Raw genomic sequence first — 16352 nt, forward strand, 5'->3', positions numbered from 1 at the left:
CTTCCTGCTGATGTCACTGACTCGAGTACTATACTGCCTAAGTTTCTCATAGTTGAAGTCATGCCATGTTGTGTTACCGAAATATCCGTCCTTGAGTGATCTTGTGCCCCCGCTCTCGCTGACTCTGGGGGTATTTTTCTTTTTGTAGTTCTTGTAGCCATCAATGGTTGACCCCTATAATCTACTCAGGCAAGAGGAGTCTACTGCAATGGGTAGCTAGCCCATGGCAATCCCAATGGGGTCTTTCCCTCCTGTCATCTGTCTTTCCAAGATGTCACCAGGACTTTCCCTGGTTGTTGGCTGCTTTTTCACATCAGTCACTGTTGAATCAGATTTATAGTTCGAGCTCATAGGACCAGAAGTTTCAATCCCTTTGATAAGCAGATCCTAGCTTGGGTCATAGCGTCAAGATCTTGAGGTGGGTGGTAGATGCTTCCCAGGGTCATTGGGGGACACCCTCCTTCTTATGCGTTTTTGTCAATTTAAGCCCACTGCATTTCCAGAGGGCTCAACAGTGCAACCCGGTGTCCCAAGAGCACCGCCTTCACATCTGGCTGCCCATGGGTCCTTTTAGGGCCCAGCTACCATCTCTCCTCTTCATCCATAACCAGATGGATAGAAGCAGTCCTTGAGCATGTTAGCACATGCTTTTAGGCTTTTGTATGCTTGAAGGGAGGGAGGAGAAGGAGAACGTTTGGGTTAGTGCCATTGGCCAAATATATAGATGAAACAAAGGGTATGTATAATAGATGTCATCTTAATATATGGGAGCTAATGACAAAACAAGAATAGAACTGTGTCTGTTATAAAAGGCATTCCAAAGCCTTGGTGCTGACATTAATAGTAAAAGGATCGTTAAAGATATAGTGACAAGGGAACAAACTATCTGAGGAAGCAAAATTCTTTAGTGAAGTGCAGTGTGAATTGTATTTATCCAAGTTGATCACCACTGATTAAGTACATTGTTAAGATTAACTTCACAGGCCAGTATTGTGAACATCATTAAGACAAGGCCAGCACAAGGAGAAAATGTTCACCCCAATTGATCTCATACTTCCACTGTCTTCTAATTAACACAACTGCCTCTTTCTTGAATGAACCTACTATCCTGGACTTGAGCTTATTCCAGGCAAACTTTTACAGCTGCTGTACTTGCATGTATCTGTGCAAAGAAATACTTCTTGGCATTTCTCCTAAATTTGGTCTTCAGGACATTAAACCCATCCTCTGCAGTCCAAAGACAGGTAAAATATTGTTCCAGATTTGCATGAACCTGAACTAATGTTGGGAATATGCCCAATTTCATCCAATGTGGGGTGAACCTTTAAATTTGCCACCTAATGAGGATAATAGATCATCAAACAATTGCAGATTAGAACCATTGCTGATCAGGAAATTCTCCAGAAGATTAAAATTTTAAAAAATACTAAAAATAAAGTTATAAAAATACAGATAATTTCAATTTTTATGTTTGGTGTTTCAAATTTTATGAAGTTAAGAGTGGCATAGATAGAGTAGATAGTCAAAATCTCTTTCCAGGTATTTGGGAGTGTAAAACTAGAAGACATAGGTTTAAAACATAGAAGAGCACAGCACAGGAATAGGCCTTGCAGCACACAATATCAGAATCTAAGTCAGAATCAGGTTTAATATCACTGGCATTTATCGTGAAATTAGTTTTGTGGCAAGCATACATTGAATACATAATAATTCTTAAAAGCTATAAATTACAGTAAGAAATTTAAATTAGATGCTGTAAGTCGAGCGAGCTAATGTTCATGGATTCATTGTCCATTCGGAAATCTGATGGCAGAGAGCAAGAAGCTGTTCCTGAAACATTGACTGTGTATTCTCAGGCTCCTGTGCCACCTCCTTGATGGTAGCAACGAGAAGAGGGCATGTTCTGGGTGATGGGAGTCCTTAAGGAAGGATGCCACGTTCTTGAGGCAGTGCTGACCATGATGCCATTTTAAACTGCTTGTGCACAGTACAACAGCACAAGAACAGGCCAGACACATTAAATAGGAATACTGCAGAAAGGCCTATTGACTGCATCTAATTCTCATCATAACACTTCGCAAAGGTCCTCATATCCGCCCTTAGCATCCTGCCCTGTGACATATGGCTACCCAGTCTGTGACCTGGCCAAGATCTTCTTTCAGTTCTGCAGTTGTGACCTCTACTCCCATCCCTGGATGCCCACCATGCACAATTATGAGTAATTTGTATTTGTGGTTTCTCCTACAAGCAAACTACTTTTGTGTCAGGGTCAAAGTTCAGAAGAGCAGTTGTCCTACTTTGCCTGAAACAAGTGGGCTAGATTCTCAGTTTCTGTAATTCCACTTCTGTAGGGGAGAACGATCAATCACCAGATCAAAAGAAGCAGTATGTGTTTAGGATGTTTAGGAAATCTGAAAATATTGCCAATTCCAGCTGAAAGCTTAATGGGTCAATTGGCCTTCTTGTGAGTTGTCACAGTTCTCCGATTCTGTCAATGTAATGTCACAATCACTCAAAGACTGGTGGATTTTTCAGAGTTTGTTGTATTGGACATCACTGTAGCTTCATGACCGAAAAACTCTTGGCATGAACTCAACGTTGATTGGATGGCAAACACCATCTTGAAACCATATTTCATTTTAACTTTGGAAACTCAAATGTTAATTATTTTTTTAAGTTATATTAAATGATGCACTCATAGATTGCCAGAGTTATACAGCATAGAAGCAGGCCCCTTGGCCTAACTCATTCATGCGAAGCATTCAGTAACCATTTACACTAATTCCTATTTATCAGAACTTGGTCTGCAGTTTTCTGTCTCTCAGTGCTTCAAATGCCTGTGTAGATACGACTTAAATGTTGCAATGGTCTTAGTCCCCACCACTCTCTCAGGCAGTGAGCTCCAGATTACAACGACCCTGTAAGTGACCCCCTCTGAACCTTCTAACCTTACTGTAAATCTATGCCCCTAGTTTTAGATATCTCTGTTGTGGGAAAAGTTTCCAATTTCCTGTACACATCCCTCACATTTTACGTACGAGTCAGCTTCCCGCACCGCGCCACCCCCCTTTTCTCCTCTGCTCTAAGTAAAACAAGCCCTGCCTATACAATATTTCCTCATAACTGAAATCTCCACTTTAGGTAAGATTCTGATGAACCTCTGCACCCTCTCCAGTATATCCACATCCATCACACCCATCCACCTTCCCCCTCACCTGGTCCCACCCATCACCTACCAGCATGTACGGTCACACCTTCCCCATCACCTGACAGCACGTACTCCTTCCCCTTCTCCCACCTTCTTATTCTGGCTTTTGCTCCCTTCCTTTCTGGACCTGATGAAGGGCCTCGGCCCGAAATGTTGACTGCTTATCCCCTTTCATAGATGCTGCCTGATCTGCTGGGTTCCTCCAGTATCGTTCCTATAATGTGGCAACCAGGACAGCATAGAGGACTTCAGTTGTGAACTGATCAATATTGTATAAACTTATACCTCCCAAGTGAATATCACAGTATCTTTATAAAAAGGCTTCCTGAAGTCCATGTCAACTGCACTAAGTGTATTGCCTTCCACAATACATATTGTTACCCTCTGAAAATTTCAATTTAATTGATCAGATAGGATCTCCTCTGAAGAAATTTTGACAAACTTTGCCTTTCCAAGTGTATATATTTTTCCTGAAGCTTGCATCAGATGCACAGACCTGTAAAACACCTCACTTATTCCTCACGTCCCCCATGCCGGATGCACTGTCAATAACTCCAAAAGACTGGAAGTAGAGTAAATACTGAAAGGCTTTTATTAGCAGTAAAATGTGACCTCCACCATGCTGAGTGTCTGCCCCTGGACTGTGGGAGGAGCAATGGCGCAATCGCCTTTATTCAGGAAACTGTGGGAGGAGCCACAGGGGCAGTCAGCAGAGGGCCGTGTCCAGACAGTTAACCCAGTTACAACATATATATATATATATATGGATTACCACATTCACCCCTCCTTTTTTTGAAAATAGTCCCGCAGGGTGAAGTGACCGACAATATTTACAAGAAGTATACTTACAGGTCAAGTCTATCAGGCGGTCGAGTCCGTCACTGTGATCTACATAGCACCGGTGGTGATTGCATCGGTGACGGCGGTTGTGCTGGCTCCGGCCTGACTTGAGGTGCCAGCACGTTAGGCGTTGTTAATCCCTCGTGCACGTGGTATGGGAGTGTCATGTGGTGTCTGTGTAGGGCTTGGAGTGTGCGGTGTCTCGTGGGTACATACATAGGTGGGTACGGGGTCAGTAGTCACCACGGAGTGTTCAGGGTAGGGACCTGGTGCTCCTGCGGGCGCCAGGTCGCGGATGGAGACTGTGTCCTCCCGCCCATCAGGTAAAACCACGTAGGCATACTGAGGGTTTACATGAAGTAAGTGAACCCTCTCGACCATCGGAGAGTATTTATTGCTCCTTGCATGTTTCCAGAGCAGCACTGGCCCCAGGGACGTCAGCCAAGATGGTAGGGTGGTTCCAGTGGTCGACTTTCTGGGAAAAGAAAAGAGCCGCTCATGAGGAGTGGCATTGGTGGCCGTGCATAACAGGGAGCGGATGGAGTGGCGTGCCTCGGGAAGGACCTCCTGCCAGTGGGAGACCGGCAGTCCCTTTGACCTGAGGGCTAAGAGTGTGGCTTTCCACACCGTGGCATTCTCCTTCTCCACCTGTCCATTCCCCCGGGGATTATAGCTCGTAGTCCTACTAGTTGCAATTCCCCTAGCCAGTAGGTATTGGCACAGCTCGTCACTCACAAATGAGTACCCTCTGTCACTGTGGATATAGCATGGGTATCCGAACAGAGTGAAGAGCTTGCGCAGGGCTTTTATAACTGACGTGGTAGTGGTGTCGGGGCAGGGGATGGCGAAGGGAAACTGCAAGTACTTGTCGATAACGTTAAGAAAGTACACATTGTGGTCGGTGGAGGGAAGGGGCCCTTAAAGTCAACACTCAGTCGCTCAAAGGGGCGGGTGGCCTTGATGAATTGTGCCTTTTCAGGTCAGTAAAAGTGCGGTTTGCACTCTGCACAGACTTGGCAGTCCCTGGTCATCATCCTGATCTCCTCAAGGGAGTAAGGCAGGTACCGGGCTTTCACGAAGTGGAAAAGCCGGGTGACCCCCGGGTGGCAAAGGTCCACATGTAGGGCGTACAGCCGGTCGATCTGCGCGCTGCTGCACGTTCCCTGGGATAAGGCATCGGAGGGCTCGTTGAGCTTCCCAGGCCTGTACATGATGTCATAGTTGCAGGTGGAGAGTTCGATTCTCCACCTCAGAATTTTATCATTTTTGATTTTGCCCCGCTGTTGGTTACTAAACATGAATGCGACTGAGCGCTGGTCAGTTAGCAGGGTGAACCTTTTGCCGGCGAGTTAGTGCCTCCAGTGCCTAATAGCTTCCACTATGGCCTGGGCCTCTTTCTCCACTGCGGAGTGCCGAATTTCAGGGCCTTGAAGGGTACGGGAGAAGAACGCCACTGGTCTTCCCGCCTGGTTGAGGGTAGCAGCCAGTGTGAAGTTGGAGGCGTCACTCTCTACTTGGAAGGGAATGGCCTCATCCACCGCATGCATTGCTGCTTTGGCAATGTCCCCTTTTATGCGGTTGAAGGCCGCGCGGGCCTCAGCTGAGAGGGGGAATGTGGTGGACTTGACCAGGGGGCGGGCCTTATCTGCGTAGTTAGAGACCCATTGGGCGTAATATGAAGAGAAGCCCAGGCACCTTTTGAGGGCTCTGAGGGTGTTGGAAAGAGGGAGTTCCAACAGGGGGTGCATATGGTCAGGGTCAGGGCCAATGACTCCATTCTCCACGACACACCCAAGGATAGCAAGTCGGGTGGTTCTGAACACACACTTGTCCTTGTTATAGGTGAGACTGAAAGCTTTGGCCACTTGGAAAAACTTTTGGAGATTGTTGTCGTGAACCTGCCAGTCGTGACCCCAGATGGTGATGTTATCCAGATATGGGAACGTGGCCTTCAGTTGGCACTGGTCTACCATCCGGTCCATCGCCCTCTGGAAGACAGATACACCATTCGTGACACCGAAGGGGACACGCAGGAATTGATAAAGCCTGCCGTCCACCTCGAAGGCAGTGTAAGGGCGGATCTCCCGGTGGATGGGGAGCTGATGGTAAGCGGATTTTAGGTCTATGGTCGAGTACACCCTGTACTGTGCTATCTGATTGACCATATCCGCGATGCGGGGTAGAGGGTACACGTCGAGCTGTGTGAACCTATTGATGGTCTGGCTATAGTCCATGACCATCCTATTCTTCTCCCCGTTCCAAACAACGACCACCTGCGCCCTCCAAGGCCTTGTGCTTGCCTCAATGACCCCCTCCCTGAACAGCCGCTGCACCTCCGACTTAATGAAAGCTCTGTCCCCCGCACTGTACCTCCTGCTTTTAGTTGCCACAGGTTTACAGTCGGGGGTCAGGTTGGCGAACAGCGGTGGGGCAGGGATCCTGAGGGTGGAGAGGCCGCAAGTGGTGTCAGTAGTGCGGCATTTGGCATGGTGCTGGGTGGGATGTGCGTGTCAGTGTGTGTGTGTGGTCAGTAGTGGGGTATGTGACATATTCCTACAAAACTGAGGATTTCTGACAGTGATTGGTGGGAGGGGCCCATCATACTCCATTGTCACGCTTTTCAGGTGGCTCTGGAAGTCGAGCCCCAATAGCACAGGGGCTCACAGTTCAGGCATGACCGGTAATGTAAAGTCTCGATATTCTCTGCCCTGCACCACTAGCGTCGCTATACAACCCCCCCAGATGTCTGTTGTATGCGACCCGGAAGCCATGGCGATCCTCTGACTTACTGGCTGTATCAACTCAGCATTGTGGAGGTCACATTTTACTGCTAATAAAATTGATGCACTATCAATAACTCCAAAATACTGGCAGTAGAGTAAATACTGAAAGGCTTTTATTAGCAGTAAAATGTGACCTCGACCATGCTGAGTATCTGCCCCTGGACTGAGAAGAGGAGCAGTGGCACAGTCGCCTTTATTCAGGGGTCTGTGGGAGGAGCCACAGGAGCAGTCAGCAGAAGGGCGTGTCCAGACAGGTAACCCAGTTACAACATATATATATATGGTTTAGCACAATGCCCATTATATGTATTCCAATCAGCTAGGAACTCAACTGTAGCCAATTTAAAAACTGTCAGAGTCCTGGCTGTCTCCTCCTTCCCTCACATTCCATAACAGTCTGAGATCCATCTCATCAGATTTACGGCAAATTATCTACTTTGGGTTAAAACATCAAAAGCCTGCTCCTTTTTATTGTTCCAGTATCTTATTGTCACCTTCCCGCAATTCTCCAACCGCAATTTCCTTATCCTTGGAAAACAGGCATGTATTCATTTAAGACCTCTGTGACATTCTTTGGCTCCATGCACAGAATTCCCTTTTGGATCCTAATGGGCCCTACCCTTTCCCTGCTTACCCTCTTGTTTAAAATAGATTTCTGAAGTGCTTTGTGATTTTCCTCAATCCTATGCATGAGGCATGTTTCATGTCCTCTCTTTGTCCACTTAATTTCTGTTTCACGTTGAGTCTCTTCTATTAGCAGTTATCTGTACTTGCCATATGCTTCTTTTTCTTTATAACCAACTCTCACTATCCTATTGCATCCAGGATTCCTTGTGCTTGTTGGATTTACCTTTCATCCTTACAGGAACACCTTGGCACTGAGGTCTGTTCAGTTTTGAATTACTCCCACTTGTCAGATGTAGACTTATCTACAACAGCTGCTGCTAGTAGACTTTTGCCAACTCCTGTCATATGATAATGAAATTGGCCAAAACATTGTCAAAACACATATAGAATTCCATTCAACTCAATGCATGTCCATAAGTTCCAGGACATAATGAGAACCTGGAACTGATTTGTGTCTGTAAGAGAACAATGGCATCAGTAAAATTTGACTTTTGGCTGCAGAAAGTGAAGGTTTATCTACAAGGGAATATTGTGTTGAATTTATAGGCTGAGAATAGGTGCCTGGAATGCACTGCATGTGGCGGTGGTGGTGCAGGGGAATATGATAGAGGGACTTAAGAGGCTCTAAGATAGCCGGATGAATGTGCAGGAAGTGAAAGGATATTGACATTGTGGAGTCAGAAGGCTAGTTTAGTTGGACATTTGATAACTAATTTAATTTGTCCGGCACAACACTGTAGACCAAAGGGTCTCTTCCTGTTATATCACAATCATAAGAAAATCTGCAGATGCTGGAAACCCGAAGCACAGACACGAGACCCCCCGAAGAAGGGTGTCGGCCCGAAACGTCGACTGTTTATTCTTTTCCACAGATGCTGCCTGGCCTGCTGAGCTTGTGGCCGCACTGTTCTATGTTCTTTGCTGTTGTTAGGGTCATGGATTGGTGTGGCTGGGAAGCAAGCTCTTCCATCCACTGAGTCTGCACTGACCATTAACACCACTCCAGCATTAACCCCGTCTTCCCTAGCCATATCATCAACCCCCCTCAGATTATCCCACTCACCTACACACCACGGACAACTTAGAGTGACCATTTAACTGACCAACCTGCACAAGGGGAAACCAGAGCATTGGGGAAAACCCACACGGTCACCAGGAGAATGTCCATACTTCACACAGACATATCAGGGACTGCAAGCCAAAGAGTTATGGGGCAGTACAGCACAGAAACACACAATACTCTATATCAAACAGTTATTCTGCCTAGTCCATCGACCTGCTGTGGGACCATAGCCCTCTGTAACTCTCCCATCCATGTATTTATTCAAACTTCTCTTCAGTGTTCCACTCAAACCTGCATCCACCGCTTCCATCGGCAACTTGTTCCACATTCTCACGACCCTCTGCGTGAAGATGTTTCCCTTTAGGTTCCCTTAAATATTTAACCTTTCACCCTAAGCCTATGACCTCTAGTTCTCGTCTTGCCCAGCCTCAGTGGAAGCAGGCTGCTTTCATTTACCCTGTTTATACCCCTTATAAGTTTGTATATCTCTATTAAGTTTTCCTTCATTTTCCTACGCTCCAGGGAAAAAGTCGCAACCTATTCAACCTTTCCCTGTAGCTCAGGTCTTCAGGTCTTGGAAATATCCTTGTAAATTTTCTCTGTACCCTTTCAAATCAAGTCAAAATCAAACTGAAGTTTAACTGTCATTCAACCATACAGGAGTACAGCCGAATGAGACAGTATTCTTCTACGGTATTATTCTAAGCTGCAAAAACATACACAGCACATGAATCAACATAGCAAGCAAAATAAGAAGAAAAGCGAAAAAACATATATATATATATATCTCTGAAGTCCCTGAGCAACATATCCCACAGATTGATGTTGCAGTTCTGGGCAGTGTGCCGCCATTGCAATTCAGCCAGTCATTCCACTGATCGAAAAGTAGAGGGCAGCACCCAACCCAGCACAGATGCCACGCTACACTGCCTCTGATGACTACTCTCCCGGGCTGCAGCAACAGCTATAACTGAGGCCACACAGCTTCCCTGCCATCTGTCACACCTCCAAACAAGGGTAACAGGCTTGCGGCATCTTACGTTATCACTGTCCCACAGGGTCTTGTGACTGCAAGAGAAACATCCAAGATAATAACCCACGGTTAGGCTGTATACGGCCTTTGTGCACCAAATCTGATGCCTTCCTGTAGCAAGCAGGAACACGGTCTGCACCCAGTCCAGCTCCCCCAATCAATGAGTAGCTCACTGATGGGGCAGACCTGCAGACCCTAAGTTCTTGGAGTCCAGCATTGTCTTGCAATCATTAAAACACCTTTGGATGGCTCCCGAGAAGTTGCTGTGTCTGAATGCGCCATCATCTTACTGGAAGTAATTCAACCTAATTAATATCATTCCCATAGGTAGGTGACCAGAACTGCACACAATACTCCAGATTAGGCCTCACCAACATCTTTTACAACTTCAGCATAATAACAACCCAACTCTGGTACTCCATCTTTGATTTATAACATGACTGCATACAGAGTGGTATGGTCCCATGGTAAAGCAGAAAGGGGTGGGGAGAGGAAGTTGTGGCTAATGGTGGAATCCCATTTTAGCTAGCGGAAATGCTGCAGGGCAACGTGATAGAGCTGGAGGCTAGTAGGGTGAAAAGAGACGACGAAAGGAAACCTTATCTGTCTTGTGGGAGAGAGTGTTGAGAGCTGATGTCTACTATAAGAGATGTGAGAGAGGATTTCTTCAATCACAGTAGAACGGAAGCCACGTTTCCTGAGAAAGAAGGATGTTTCAGAGACAGTACCAGATGTCAGGATCAAATCAGGGTCACTGGAGTTGTGAACAGCAGTTTTTTCCAGATGCACCACTGTGCTGTCTCTTCCCGACTCTTTTCCTAGCTTTTAATCCTATTGGTTAAGGAGGAAAACTGCTGCTTCATCATTTACAGAGGTTGTCTAGTTGTCCTTGCTGTGTCAATTTCAGCTTCCACCGCTTTGAAGCCGAAGGGTGCAGGGGAAGATCCAACTAATGAGACCCTGGAAGCAAAATCTAGCAAGAAATAAAATCAGAATCAGGTTTGTTCTCACTGTCTTTTATGGCATTAAATTTGTTTTGCAGAAGCAGTTCAGTGCAAAGACAAAATTACTGTAAATTGCAAAATAAATAAACAAATGGAGGAAGAAGAAAGGAATAATAAGGAAATGTTTATAGACTCTACAGAAATCTGATGGTGGAGGGGAAGAAGCTGCTCCCAAGGCTTTAAGTGTGCATCTTCAGGCTTTTGTACCTCGGTCCTGGTGGTAGTAATGAGAAGGGGGCATGTCCTACATGGTGAGTGCCCTTAATGATGGATGCCACTTTCTTGAGGCACTGCCTCTTCAAGTTCTCCTCGATGGTAGGGAGGCTTGTGTCCATGATGGAGCTGAATGAGCCTACAACCGTCTGCACCCTCTTGCGATCCTCTGCACTGGAGCCTCCATGCCAGGCTGTGATGGATCCAGTCAGTGTACTCTCCACTTTCCATCCATAGAAATTTGCAAGAGTCTTTGTTAACATACCAAATCTCCACAATGTGCCTTCGTAGTACTTGTGTCAATATGTCGGGCTCAGCACAGATCCTCTGAAGTGATGACACCCCGCTGCCTGAAATTGTTCACCCTTTCCACTGCTGACCTCTCGATCACTGCTGTGTGTTCTCTCAACTATCCCTTCCTGGAGCCTACACTCAATTCCCTGGCCTTGTTGTCGTTGCAAAACCATTCAACCAGCTCTGTATCTCATACCTATATGCCTCCTCATTGCCATCTGAGAATTTACCAAAAGCAGTGAAGTAATTGAACATATTTATCAATGGTGTTTGAGCTGTATTTAGCCTCACAGTCATAAGTGAAGAGGGAGTATAGCAGTGGGCTAAGCATGCAAACTTGAGGGATGCCTGAGTTGAATGTGAGCAAGAAGATGTTATAACTAATCTGTACCGGCTGTGGCTCCCAATGAGGAAGTGGAGGATCCAGTTGCAAAGGGAGGTACAGGGGCCCAAGGTTGTGATCCAACCCATTACGAAGTACAAAGTATGATTCATCTCCTTACAGGGACCTGCAAAACAAAGAAACCCAATAGAACCCATTAAACACTATCAAATATCCAATGTGCAGAAAAAAATCAAGCAAAGTCAGCAACTAACATTCAGAACTGAAGGTGACAAAAGTGAGTCCACAGCCATGGAGCCAGTCATCACTGCAGCTGATTCAGGAGCCCATCAGTGCAAGCCACAGCCTCAGTTCAGTTTCAGTGCAGAGATGAGTAAACCTCAAAGATCAATGAGCTGAAATAGTCTTTCCCTCACCTCCGGCCCCGCCATCCTGACCTTTTCAATCCTGCCCCGCACTTAAATCGTTCAAACCTTGGGCCACTCCTTTCTCTCGGACCCAGAGCTCTCAGTTCTTAGGTTTTAGTCACAGCTCTTCGGCTTTTCCCCCCCAAACTATTGTACTTGCTTTTCTGAATATCTCTGTACTTAACAGTGCACAGAATAGATGTTCTTTGCACTTCTAAACTCATCAGTCTCCTGTTGGTTCTGTAGTTCAAACTATTTATGATGACTTATTCCCTCAGCTATATTGGATTGTTTGATCATCAACAGATAACAGTGGGAAGATTTTAATACACCCATATTAACCCAGTGCTCTCATTCCTGATCATTGTCCACAAACTCCTTTGGGATGAGGTGGGAATGGCTCTGCCCATGAATGCTGACTAGCTAAACTTGTATCTGAACAATAAACCTTTTACGTAATATACTAGACGATCGAGAGCAAACTTATTTTGAGTCATGGTTTACAATGAGGAGGGAAATAATAATGGCACAAAATAAAACTTAGGGGAACTAATATTACAGAAAACAGGAACTTTTTACAGCCCAGCATCGAGCACCAATACTTTGATAGAACTTCACACTGAGAATGGCATCAGTTTCACTGAATCAAATGATATGGATATAGTAAAGATCTGCCAGTTTAATACCAGGCAGTATAGGCAGCAGCAGAACTGCATTCCATTGCAGTCTGTAACCGATGGCACTCACCAGCTGTACCTGGGCAGATATCACTGTTCTTCGTTGGAACAAAACTTTAGAACCTGGTACCCTACCTGGTGAAGAGTTCTTTCACCTCACTGCCAATTCACAGTGAAGCAGGCAGCTCACGTTCAGCTTCCCACTAATGTGGCCTGTACTGCTGATTGTCTGTATGCCTCTAAGTGCTGAACTTGCCTGTATTGCTAACATCAGCTTCTATTTAAAATGAAAGTTATCACTTCAAAAAGAAAATTCTACAAATTAGGAGACAAAGTACACCAGAATCAAAATCAGGTTTAATATCAGCTTCCATTTAAAAAGAAAGTTTTCACTTCAAAAAGAAAATTCTATAACAAATTAGGAGACAAGGTACATCAGAATCAAAATCAGGTTTAATATCACTGGCGTATGTTGTGAAATTTGTTAACTTTATGGCAGCAGTACGATTCAATACATGATAACTATAGAAAAAAACTGAATTACAGTAATTATATATATGTATATTAAATAGTAAAGGTAAGTAGTGCAAGAAACAGAAATAAATTTTTAAAAGTACTGAGGTAATACTCATGGGTTCAGTATCTGTTTAGAAATCGGAGGGCAGGGGGGAAGAAACTGTTCCTGAGTTGCTGAGTATGTGCTTTCAGGTTCCTATACCTCCTTCCTGATGGTAACTATGAGAAGAGGGCATGTCCTGGGTGGTAGGCTGGGTGGTACATATCAACTGTAGGTAAGTAAAGACTTGCTATATTATGCCGTGGAATCTTTAAAAGAGAATGTTGCTTATCAGGAAGATTTGATTTTGCTTTTGCTTGCATATCCTGTTCCCATTTTAGTGCTTACCTGCCACAAAACTTGCATGTAATGTGTTACTGAACCCAATAGTCAACAATCCAGTTATTTGGTTAGGGTCATGGGATTCAAGCTAAATTGAAATGAATCAACCAAGCAAGATCTTGGAGCTGAGGCATAGCTATGTTTCTTTGCAAAACTGACCAGAGCTTTTTTTCCACCTTGCAGAAACACTGAATTCACTGTTTTTGTTTTGCTGGTGTGACTGATACATTTTATGAAGTACAACATTCTATTTGAGTAGTGGTGTACTTTTAACTTACTTGTGCTGTATAGAAGGATAAAAGATGCTGATCTAGCTTAATTTTTTTTGTGTGATGCGGGACGTGGTCAGAACTTGGCTGTAGTAAATCCTATCCACTGGCGTCTAAGGGGAAAAGGAATAGATTATCAATTGGTAATGAATCTTTAGAATTCTCTACCCAGGAGGATTGCAGAGACTTGGTTGTTATGTAAATTCAGGGCTGAGGTCAATAGACTTTCTTGGATTATAATCAAGGGAAATGTGGTTATTGGTGGAAAGTGACACAGCGATGAAAAATCAGCCATAACTTTACTGAATAGTGGAGCAGACTCCTGGGGTTGAAGGACCTACTCTTGGTGCATTTTCATATAATCTTATGTTCTTCTGGTGTGTTTCTGTCACCAGTGTACCATTCACCAGGAAATTATCACAGGATCACAACACCAAGACTATGTACCTCTACAGAGACAGATTTAAAGGGGCTGAACTTGAAAGTTTGGGTTTATAGATTTAGAATAAGCTATTTTCTCTTAACTAGGTTTTTGCTGTAGAAATACAGGTAAAAGTCATTTCCTCAGTTTCCAAGCCTTTGCTGCAATTGGACTCCAAGGCTCACACCTTTCACCTCTGTAGAAGTGGGATGTTGCTTCAGTATGTTCGAATCCCCACCAGCACACAAATCAGCCTCTAACTTGCCTGGCCTGCTGGCCATTGAACACTCTGAAGCACTTGCAGAAGGCTCCTCAGCCCTCAGCAAGGTTTGGTGTAGATAACAGCGTATGAGAGCAGTGGAGTTCAAAGTGGCAAAGTGTAGAGTTGTGTTAACACTGAGGGGCTCCGATGACAAGCTAATAAACCAGGTAGGATTCACAGCACAAGTGGGCTGCCAGCTCAGCCATAGACCAGGCAGTGAGCTCCCTGCGACTGAGAGACCTCATTGGCAACCCATGCCTGGGACGGCAAGGCCTTGGCTCTGCACACTTCCAGCGATGGGGGAAGTGCAAGTGCAAAGGCCTGTACTGTACTGTAACGTTCTATGTTGTATGTTCGATCTTTTCTTACAGTGACCTTACTTTCAGCAGTATCTTCTACATTGGAGAATATGTATTGTTGTGGTCACTTGACAAACTGTACTGGGCTGTTTAACCTCCAGCTGAATTGCTGAAGTTTTATCCCAGTAAAATAAAACCACAAATTAGCTTTAACACGGTTTACTTGGCAATGCTGCAAACCTTCAGAATCTTTGAAGGACACTCCCCTGAAGTGAATGCAGCACTTAGTGATAGAAAGAGCTTGCCTTTCTGAAACGACACTTGGAACCATAAGTACCAATGAATTACCTCTGAAATAAGTCCATTGTTGTTTTGTTCTTCAATATAACTCCTAAACTACACTCTCAACCAAACTAATGAGATGAATCACATTGGTGTATGATTTAGGAAAAATCAAAACACTTTACCAATAGGTAGTGTCTATACATAACTGTACGACCAGTTTACATGTTTTGGCATTGATGTAAGAGGTTTTCTCTACCTTGCCTTTTAATGTATTTTCTGAAGCAGTTTCTGTTTTATTATCACAAACAAGAGAAAATCTGCATATACTGGAAATCCAAGCAACACACACAAAATGCTGGAGGAACTCGGCAGGCCAGGCAGCATCGATGGAAAAGAGTACATTCAACGTTTCAGGCCGAGACCCTTCAGCAGGACTGGAGAAAAAACGATGAGGAGTTGATTTAAAAGGTGGGGGGAGGGAGAAACATAAGGTGATGGGTGAAACTGGGAGGGGAAGGGATGAAGTAAAGAGCTGGGAAGTTGGTAGGTGAAAGAGATACAGGGCTGGAGAAGAGGGAATCTGATAGGAGAGGACAGAAGGCCATGGAAGAAAGAAAAGAGGGGAGGAGCACCAGAGGGAGGCGATGGGAAGGCAAGGAGATAAGGTGAGAGTGAAAAGGGGATGGGGAGCGATGGGGGAGGGGTCACTGATTCTTGAGACTTCGGCAAAAACATGTCCCATTAAGAAAAGTGCTAATTTGGAACTAGATGGGTCAATAGTTTAGCTCATGGAGGAGCTGTGGAGCAGGCTCGATGGGCCGAATGGCCTACTTCTGCTCCTTTGTCTTGTGTGATCTTGTGTGATCTAATTCTGTTGAAAATGAATAACATTTTCTTATTTAAAATAATCATGGATGATCATCTGAGGGTCTTTTGCACAAATGCAACATGTTTTCATATGTTTGTTTTTAATTTTATAATTTACATGATTATATGATAGCCCAGTACCCACAAAATCAGTTGTCCTCAGACAAGAGATTATCATTTCAATTTGATAAAAAAGTGTGAAAAATCATTTAAAATGTATAATATATACCAGATGAAAGAGTAGAATGAAAAACCTCTTTAAAACTAAAAACAGCGAATTTTCAACAATATTTAATCTTATTGTGTCCCAAGTTTTTGTCAGCACCGTCAGATATTTATTAAAAAAAACAATAAAATCAGGCAACCACATGGTCAACTATATTCCCGAGGACCCCCTTTCCACCCTGCACATCTGTTAAAAGCAACAAAGTCAAACAAGCTCCTGTAAGTTTGCTATTTTTTCCAATAACTTTTACATATTTATTTATGTTGCGACTCACAACCATGATGTGTCAACACTGTCTCTTTTGTATAGAAAGAATTATTTTAAATTATGACA

At 44.4% G+C, this 16352-nt stretch overlaps 1 long non-coding RNA gene across 1 annotated transcript in view; it reads right to left on the minus strand.

Annotated features, from left to right (window-relative positions):
* The window catches only part of LOC140197602 (uncharacterized), a 62893-nt gene that overhangs the window by 10346 nt on the left and 36195 nt on the right, over positions 1–16352 (minus strand). Inside the window, exon 2 of the long non-coding RNA XR_011885971.1 lies at positions 11457–11574. This is a non-coding gene — a long non-coding RNA (uncharacterized lncRNA). The remainder of the gene's footprint in view (positions 1–11456; positions 11575–16352) is intronic.

This window comes from Mobula birostris, chromosome 5, assembly GCF_030028105.1.
Source record: "Mobula birostris isolate sMobBir1 chromosome 5, sMobBir1.hap1, whole genome shotgun sequence".
In the NCBI taxonomy this organism is placed as follows: domain Eukaryota; kingdom Metazoa; phylum Chordata; class Chondrichthyes; order Myliobatiformes; family Myliobatidae; genus Mobula; species Mobula birostris.